Raw genomic sequence first — 9372 nt, 5'->3', positions numbered from 1 at the left:
TTATTAGTTTTTAAAAACCGTTCTGTGGGTGTGTTTGTCTGGCAGGGTGGGTCTTCAGCACACACATGGGAAACACCTTCTCTTTGAAAGGCCTTGGGTCCGTGCCCACCTACGTTGGTAGGAGCCAGAAGGCAGTGAAAAGGCCTTTCACCCTCCGGGAGTGTGGACGCCGGCTGCTCAGGGCCTGACAGTTGCTACTCAGTGCTTAGGTGAAGAGGGAAGAGGGAAGCAGGACTCAGGACTGGAGCCAAAGGGTGAAAATGCCCGCTGGGAAGGTCCCAGAAGGCCCTCCAACGCTAGGACCTCCTCTGGTGTGGACTCTGTCCTCTGTGAAGGGAATAAGGTTTTCATCAGAGCCACAGAGTACCCAACATGCTTTGTGGTCACCTTGAACTGTCTCCCACCACCAGGCCCCTTCCCTTTACATCTGTGTAAGCTTCAGTTGGAATGGGAAGCCATTTCTCAGACTAGGTTAGAGCAGATCTGCAATCCCTGCCCTTTTTGTCTTGGGCCTCAGAGCATGAGCCACCAGCAAGGGTAGCTTCTTGAGTTCCCTCTCAGAGGAGGCTACGGCCACAGAAGTGCATTAATACAAGGACCATGGTTGAAGCTACAGGTATGCAGCCCCCTCTGTGTCTGGATTCAGGGTCCAAGCCTGTTTTTTCAGGTTCATCTCCCTCTTTCTTTCTGCAGCTGGGAGCTGGCCACAGTTGGCATTGCTAGGAGACAGATCTGCCCCCAAGTCCACAGATCCAGAGCCTCTGTTTTTAGCCGGTTAGATCAAGCTCTTTACTGAATACTCCTTCTAGAGAGGGATATCCTAGTACTACAACTTGGGCCTTCACTGTCAACAAGGAAGGGAGTCAGTCACCAGGAGGTGGACAATCTCACCATCTGATTACTTTGGTGTATAAAGTACCCAAAACTAGGTACTTTATAAAGAACAGAAATCGGGGTTGCAGTAGGCTAACAATTCCGGTAGCCAGAAAAATCCAAACATCAGGGAGTGGGGACACCAAGTGTTTCGCATGTTAACCACTGATTAAGGAGGGGTTACCCCAGGCTGTGAGAATTGGGATATAGGGATTACACCAGGCTCTCCCAGCAGCCACCTGCTTTAGGAAAAGCCCAAGTCTGTAACCCTGGTCATGGGTCTTTGCCTTGTTGAAGCCTTCCTGTCAGTCTGGGGGTGAGTGTGGGTGTAGCAGAGCTTCACCTCCCCATGTTATCATCTGAACCCCACAGCCTCTTTCTGCCTATGCTCTCCTTTGAGGACCTCCCCACAGCCAGCGCTCTGCTGAGTGGTTCCCCTTGGGGACAGTCCCATCGTAGTAAGACTAAGATGGCTCTTCCGGCTGGCTTGACTCAGCGCCTTTACTGCTGACTCTGCTCTGACTCGGGCTCTTGCAGGGTCAGACGATTGAGGCCTTTGCTGAAGTGTGAAGTTTACAGTAACAGTGTACACAGACAGTCCGGGAGGGCCGGTGGGTGTGTCTCCTGACACTGCCTTCCTGGAAGGCACTCTGGAAAATTAGCGAATGCTCATGTGTTTTTCTCAGTAATTAATTTTTTCCCATTGCTGATTCAAAATTGATCTGTTGAATATGTCCGTGTATTACATGGGTCCTGGAGACAGCTTTTGCTTTGGTAAGAAAGATGGGCAGTGATCAGTTGTCTAAAACCGGGTGAATGGCACTGGGGGAAGGTGAGGAATGGGCAGGAACAGGTGGTGGTGGTACACAGCTTTGATCGCAGAGGCAGAGGCAGAGGCAGCTGGGTGTCTCTGAGTTCAAGGCCAGCCTGGTCTAGAGAGTGAGTTCCAGGACAGCCAGGGCTACACAGAGAAACCCTGTCTCAAACAAACAAAAACAGCAAGAAGCACATCCCTTGCCTTTGCCCACTTTGAGCAGTGCCAGCATCCTTGATCCTGTCTACAGATCAGAGCTTCTACCTGGTATAGTTGTCCCTTAAGCTAAGATACCTTTTAGTCCTTATAGATCAGACCTGAGAGGTCAATGGCCTCAGTTCTGCTTATCTCTAAGTCTCTGAAACCCTAACTCAAAAACAAAAAAACAAAAAAAAAAAAAAAAAAAAAAAATTAGGGGCTGGGGATTTAGCTCAGTGGTAGAGCGCTTGCCTAGCAAGCGCAAGGCCCTGGGTTCGATCCCCAGCTCTGAAAAAAAGAACCAAAAAAAAAAAATTAAAAATTAAAAAGGGAAAGAAGGAAAAGAGAAAGAAAAACAGAAGAAAAAAAAAGAAGAAGAACGTGCAGGAAGGTGAGTAGACAGAACTGAACCAGATCCTGAGGTCTGAGCATGCCCAGAGAACAGAGCTCTCCTGAGAGCTGGGAGAAAGAAATGAGTGCTGTCAGCCAACGCAAAGGGCCTGTGGCAAAGAGAACAAGGAACAGAGCTGTCTTTTGCTTTCTCTGTTTTCTTTTCTTTTCCTTTTTCTTCCTGTTTTTATCTTTCTTTCTTTCTTTCTTTCTTCCTTTCTTTTTTTTTATTTTTTTTTATTTATCTAATGTATATTACAGATGGTTGTGAGCCACCATGTGGTTGCTGGGAATTGAACTCAGGACCTCTGGAAGAGCAGTCAGTGCCCTTAACCACTGAGCCATCTCTCCAGCCCCCCCCCCCCCTTTTTTTTGAGCTAGCATGTCAAGCTGGAGAGATGGCTCAGTGGTTAAGAGCACTGACTGCTCTTCCAGAGGTCCTGAGTTCAAATCCCAGCAACCACATGGTGGCTCACAGCCATCTGTAATGGGATCTGATGCCCTCTTATGATGTGTCTGAAGAGAGAGACAGTATATTCACATACATATAATAAATAAATATTTTAAGAAGACATTAAAATAAAGAAAAAACATTTTGAGAGAGAGAGCGAGAGAGAGAGTCATTTTGTAACCCTGACTGTCCCGAGACTCAGAGATTTCTTCTCCTGGGATTACCAGTTTCTAGGGTTAAAGGCTCAGCTCAGTTCCCCCTCCCAACACCGCTAGGTCCCTTCCTATGCAAGGATCTGGAAGCCATTGTGGAGGCTGGAGCTCAGGAAGGCTGGAGAACAGCCTTCAGCCACCTAAAATTTTTATTACATATAATTGTATATGACGTGCGTATGATAATAAGTATAGTATGTATTTATAGTGTGTGTGTGTGTGTGTGTGTGTGGCGCGCGCGCACGCGCGCGCGCGCACCGTACCCACCCAGCGTTATGTGGGTTCTGAGCATGCACAGTGCGGTCCCCCTGCTTGAGTGGCAAACACTTTAGCCACAGAGCCCCACCCCCACCCCTACCCGCACCCCCACCCCCGGGCCCCTCAAATGGAGAACTTCCCGCTATGTGAATATCCTCTCTGGTGATGATTCCTTTACTGCTGCTTTGGGCTTTGCTGAGACAGGGTTTTTGCGATATGGCCTAAGACCGCCTTCAACTCAAATCCCCTGCTGCAGCATCTGAAGTACTGGGGTTATAGGCATGCACTGCCGGACCTGGCTTTTGGCTTCAGAATCTTTTCATCACAGGGCCCCTGGAAGGTCCTTATGGGACCTACTTTGAGGGGCTGAAAACAGAGGGGAGGGGGCTGCTCTGGCTTCCTCTGTGTTCTATTGCGTGTCTGTCGCGGACTGAGTCCGCTCTTGAATGACTTGCAACAGCCTGGACCTGAGTTGCCTCCATTCTGAGTCTCAATGTCAATGTCCCCATCTTGTTTACACAAATAGCCACCTGCCATCGGCCAGCACACCAGGAGGCACGAGTTCATAAGTTATGCTGATAAATAACGACCCTGGGAACCTGTCTAACTGCCTCAGAAACGCCAAGACATGGGAGCCCGTCAACCACACCAGATGGAACCCTATCATCTGGGACCATAAAAGAAGGGGTTCCCAAAGATCGAACCTTGGTCATTCCCACAAGTCTACCCCAGGACGTTGCCATGTGGGAAGACTCCTGCCTCTGTCCCTGGGGTCCATCTAGAGCACAGGGTCCCCTGCCTGTGACACTCAGCCCTCTTCAAAGTGTCCCCAGCCCTCCATCTGACACCTGCACCTGAACGGCTGGTCCCTCACTGTCTTTCATTATCAGCCCTGACGTCAAGATGACCTCTGAACTCAGCATCCTCCGAGGCCGCTTGGCTGTTCTGTGACATAAACATTACGGTGCAAAGTCAGTGTGTGAACTGAGAGTTAATATTGGGCCACCTATCAAGGGGAGTCGGAACTATGTGGTAAGTTGGAGCCACTGAGAATGACCTTGTGAATTTATTGTTATTTGGTACAGAACAGTATTGTGGAAAGACACAAACATGTCTGTGTTTCTGGCTTAGCTGTTCACCCTGCTTGCCTGGGGTTCCCTCAGTGAGCCAAGGCAAGAGAGTTCATTGGACGACACCTTCAAAGCTGGCAAGGCACCCCCAACATCCTGCAGATGGAGACTCCTCTGACTCATGGCCCAGTCACCTCTGGTCCTGTTAACTTCCTGCTGCCCTTGTTTCTGTCCCTCCTGGGTCCTTCCTCCCAGGAGGAAGGTCAAGGGTAAGATGTCACTGCAGGACATGAGAAAGGAGACACTCTGCCTTCCATGCCGACACTTCTCCCTGGAGGGGAACTGGGACCTGAGAGAAGTCAGTGGAAGCCCACAGCTGTGGTGCTCTTTTTTAATTTTTATTGTTGTTGTTGTTGTTGTTATTATTATTATTATTATTATTATTATTATTATTATTATTATTTTAAGGGGGAGAGGGTTTGAGGCAATGCCTCAGTTTGTACTATAATGATCTGGAATTCACTCATGGCAATCCTCCTGCCTCAGCTTCCTGAAGAGTGGGATTATAGGTTCGAGTCATCCTAATCAGCCTTTCAAGGCTGTCTGTGTGTGTGTGTCTGTATGTGCATGTGGGTGAGAGTACATGTGTGTGTATGTGTGTGTATGTGTGTGTGCATAAGTGTGTGTGGATGTGTGTATGTGTGTGTCTATGTAAGTGCACACACGCGTGCATGAACTTGTATGTACATGTAGCAGTGTTCTCATGCCTGTAGAGATCAGAGGTCAACATCAATCTATCTCTATTCACCTTATTTTTTATTACACTTAACTTAGTGTGTGTATGTCTGTATATGTGTGTCTGTGTGTCTGTGTGTACACATGTTCTGCTACCACTATGAAAGACGAAGTCACTTTTCTCCTTCCATCAGACGGGTTCCAGGAATTGAACTCAGGTGGCCAGGCTTAGCCAAAAGCCTCTTTACCCACTGAACCAATATCAGCAGCCCCCCACCTTCTTACCTGACCCAGGTTCTCTCCTTGAACCCAGAGCTCTCCCACTTAGTGAGATAAGCTGGACCCCTGGGGTCCTCCTGTTGATTCTCCAACACTAGGATAACGGGTACACACAACCACACCCAGCTTCTTCCGTGGCTGCGGGGACCCAATCTTAGGTTTTTACTGCTGTGAACACATACCACATTCTACTCCCTGGCCCCCATAGGCCTGCTGAAACACATGAGTCTATGGGGGCCATACCTAGCTATAGCATAATGCAAAATACATTTAGTCCAACTTCCAAAGTCCCCATAGTCTGTAGTAGCATCAACAATGTTAACAGTCCAGAGTTCAGTCTCTTCTGAGATTCATCCAATCACTTAACTATAATCCCCAAAGCAAGGCAGGAAACCAGCTGGGCAAACTCCGAACTCTGTGTCTCCATGGCTCACGTCAAAGCGATCTTCAGATCTCCAACTCCTTTTTCATTTTTGTTGAGTACAAACTTCTTCCTCCTGGGCTGGTTCCCCCCCCCCCCCCGTTAGCAGCTTTCCTCAGCAGATAGCCCACAGCTCTCTGGCGTCTCAAACATCTTGGGATCTCCAACACAACTTCAGTGTTATAGCTTCTTGTTCCAAGGTCTCGGATCCACACATGATCTTCTGGGCTCCTCCAGAGGGCTGGCGTCACCTCTCCAGCTCTGCCCTCTGTAGCACTCTAAGCTCAGGTTGATCCACTCCACCGCTGCTGCTGTTCTTGGCGATCATCCCATGGTACCGGCATCTCCAGTACTCTGGGGTCTTCCACTGCTATTGGCTTCACCAATAGCCTCTCAATGGCTCTCTTCATGGTGCCAAGCCTCAACTCCTTTGCATGACCCCTTCAGTCCTGGGACATCAACTGCAACTGAGGCTGCACCTTCACCAATGGCCTTCCATGGCCTCTCACAGTGCCCAGCCTCAGCTGCTCTCCATGACCCCTTCACACCTTCAAAACCAGTACCACCCGGGTGACTCTCACACATTACCAAGTCGAGCTGCAGCATGAGGTACAACCTTGGCTGTCTATGGAACACAGCTTCTTTGTGCTCTCAGAAAACACCTCAGTGATGCCGGTCTCTTCTTTTTTTTCTTTCTTTCTTTTTTTTTTTTTTCCCCCGGAGCTGGGGACCGAACCCAGGGCCTCGCGCTTCCTAGGCAAGCGCTCTACCACTGAGCTAAATCCCCAACCCCGATACCGGTCTCTTCTTAATCACTGCTAATTTCTTAGATCCAGCTGACCAGCATCAATTGTCCCAGTAGTTCTTTCTATTCTTAACTCTAAAACCAGAACCACATGGCCGAAGCTGCCAAGTTCTGCTGCTTGCTGGAGTTGGAACGTGGCCCCCTATTCTATTACCAGCTTTCTGGTTTCCAATTCCCTGTCTGCCTAAGTTCGGCTGTCCTGGATCTTGCTCTGTAGATTGACCTTGAACTCAGAGATCTGCATGGCTCTGTCTCCTGAATGCTTGGATTTAAGCTTTTCCTTACCTAGAACCTGCTCTGTCCTCGGCTGGTCTTGAACTCAGAGATCTACTGGCCTTTGTCTCCTTGGATTAAAGGCTTGTACTATCATACCTGGACCTAAGTTTAGCTGGGTGGGATCTTGCTGCAAGGCACTCCCTGGATTCAGTTTAAGATTCTTGAACACAGGATTCACCTCCATTTCACTTCCTGGTGCTCCTTTAATACTCAAACCATATACTTTATGTTCTTCCTTTCTAAGATTGTTATGCTTGTTCAAAACGCTCTTCCAAGAGACTGAACCAAGTCTCTGCTGGGCTTTTTTGAGATTTCCTTTGCCAATACAATTAATATAAATCTCTTTACCTTAGCCTCAGCTAGAATCATCAGGCAAGGGCAATTCACGATGGCGATGGTCTCATTAGGTCTAGAGAATAGAGCTCTATAACAAACTTCATCTCAGCTCTCTTCACGCTCAGTTCACGAGCACCTCTTACCCACAGAGCAGGTGGCACCATAAGAGTTCCTCAGACATTCCCAGGCCTGTGACCTTGCTGCAGTTGTCATCCCGGATCCCCCCTCCCCCTTCCCTCCCCTTCCCTCCCCCTCCTTCTTGCCCTTTCCCCTCTTCCTCCTTCACCTCTCTCTCTTCCCCTCTCCCCTCCCCCTCCTCCCCTTCTCTTTCCCCCTCTCTTCATCCCCCTCCCTCATCCCTCCCCTTCCCCCTCCTCTCCCCTTCCCCACTCCTCCCCTCCCCTCCCCCTCCTTCTTGCCCTTTCCCCTCTTCCTCCACCTCTCTCTTCCCCTCTCCCCTCCCCCTCCTCCCCTTCTCTTTCCCCCTCTCCTCCTCCCCCCTCCCCACCTCCGCCTCCCTCTGAGCCTGTCTAGCCCCAGGCCTTAATTTTTAGCAGCCAGAGTAAGAGCCACCGGTGCCTGTTGTTGGTGCTGCCAGTGAGCCTTATAAAACACACCTCTGTCCATCTCGGTGGCACCTGCCTTTAATCCCAGCTCTCAGAAGGCAGAGGCAGGCAGATCTCAGTGAGTTCCAGGACAGCCGCATAGTGAGACCCTGTCTCAAAAAACAAAACACTTTATTCGGGTTAACCAGAGCGTGTCTGGTTAGAAACCTGGAGTGTATCCTGGGCGGAGAGCCAGTACGATGAGCCTTTGGCCAAATCACAGTTCTGCCCTGAATCAACCTTTGACAACCATGACCCCTCACCATCCTGGGCCTCAGTTTCCCCACTTCTCCCTGAGGATAGCCAAACTCACCTCAGAGCCGTGGTGCCCAGGATAACACTTGAATTATTTGGTGGCTATGATCTCCCTAGCTGCATCCCAGGCTGGTCTCTGAGCCCACAGACGACAGAGTGTTAATGATGGATAGGGATGTGGCTTGCGAGAGCCCAACTGCTGGAAACCCAGCTCCACTCAGGGCTCACACCTGCAGCGGAGCCTGACAGAGAGGAGCCAGCTGTGTCCTCTTAGCCCAAGGGCAGGTGCCTACGGTGTATGTCTCATTTGTTTTTATTAAAACATAAATAAACACGGGGTCTGCCAAGCGTTGAGGGAGGAATGCTGGGGGAAAAAACAGGTTTGCCACCCTCAATGCCACAGCTGTGGGTGGCTGAGTGTCACTGCCCTATGACAAGAGTCGACTGAGCCACCCTGACCCTTGAGCACCATCTCTGGATCTTTTCAAGTGACCCTGGAGGGGCTACAGGATCCAACCCAGCGCGCCTAGCTAGAGAGGGAACTTCTGACAAGCAACCTTTTGGTGTAAATCCATCCCTCGACACTAAATGTGTGCATATAGCATGTACATACATTCATTTGTACAAACAGCATGTACATACATTCATATATGCATAAGCATATACATGCATTCATATGTGCATATAGCATGTGTATGTTGGGGGGAAGCCAGCTGTCCCTAAATAACATAAGATAAGCCAGGTATGGTGGTGCACACTTTTAACGCCAGCACTCAGGAGGCAGAGGCAGGTGGATCTCCATGTGTTCTGGTCAGGTCTGGTTTACAGAGCTGGTTCCAGGACAGCCAGGGCTACACAGAGAAAACCCGTCTTAAAAACAAAAAACAAAGAACAAAACGCAAGGGAGCTGGAGAGATGGCTTAGTGGTTAAGAGCACTGACTGCTCTTCCAGAGGTCCTGAGTTCAATTCCCAGCAACCACATGGTAGCTCCCAACCATCTGTCATGGGATCTGATGCCCTCTTCTGCTGTGTCTGAAGACAGCGACAGTGTACTCATAAAATAAATAAATAAAAACAAAAAGAAAAAGGGAAAACATTCATAAAACCACAAGACAGTGATAGCCAGGGGTATTATGGTGCAATCTCATCTCTCCAGAGGCAGAGGCTAGAGAGTCAGGAATCCAAGGGCTACATAGAGAGTTTGAGGGTAGCCTGGGCTACAAGAGACCTAAATCTATGGTGTTGTGAGATGCGTGTCTGTTAAGGTGCATTTGGAAGGCTGAGGTTACTGATCAGTGTAGGGCGGGGGCCTAGGGCGTGTGGAACCTCGATTGGGTTCTACCCTCAGTGTTTATAAAAGTAAAACAGAAAATATTTCTGGCAAAGTAGAAAT

This window comes from Rattus norvegicus, chromosome 10 (genome assembly GCF_021556685.1).
Source record: "Rattus norvegicus strain SHRSP/BbbUtx chromosome 10, alternate assembly SHRSP_T2T, whole genome shotgun sequence".
NCBI lineage: Eukaryota > Metazoa > Chordata > Mammalia > Rodentia > Muridae > Rattus > Rattus norvegicus.
This window is presented reverse-complemented; position numbering follows the sequence as displayed.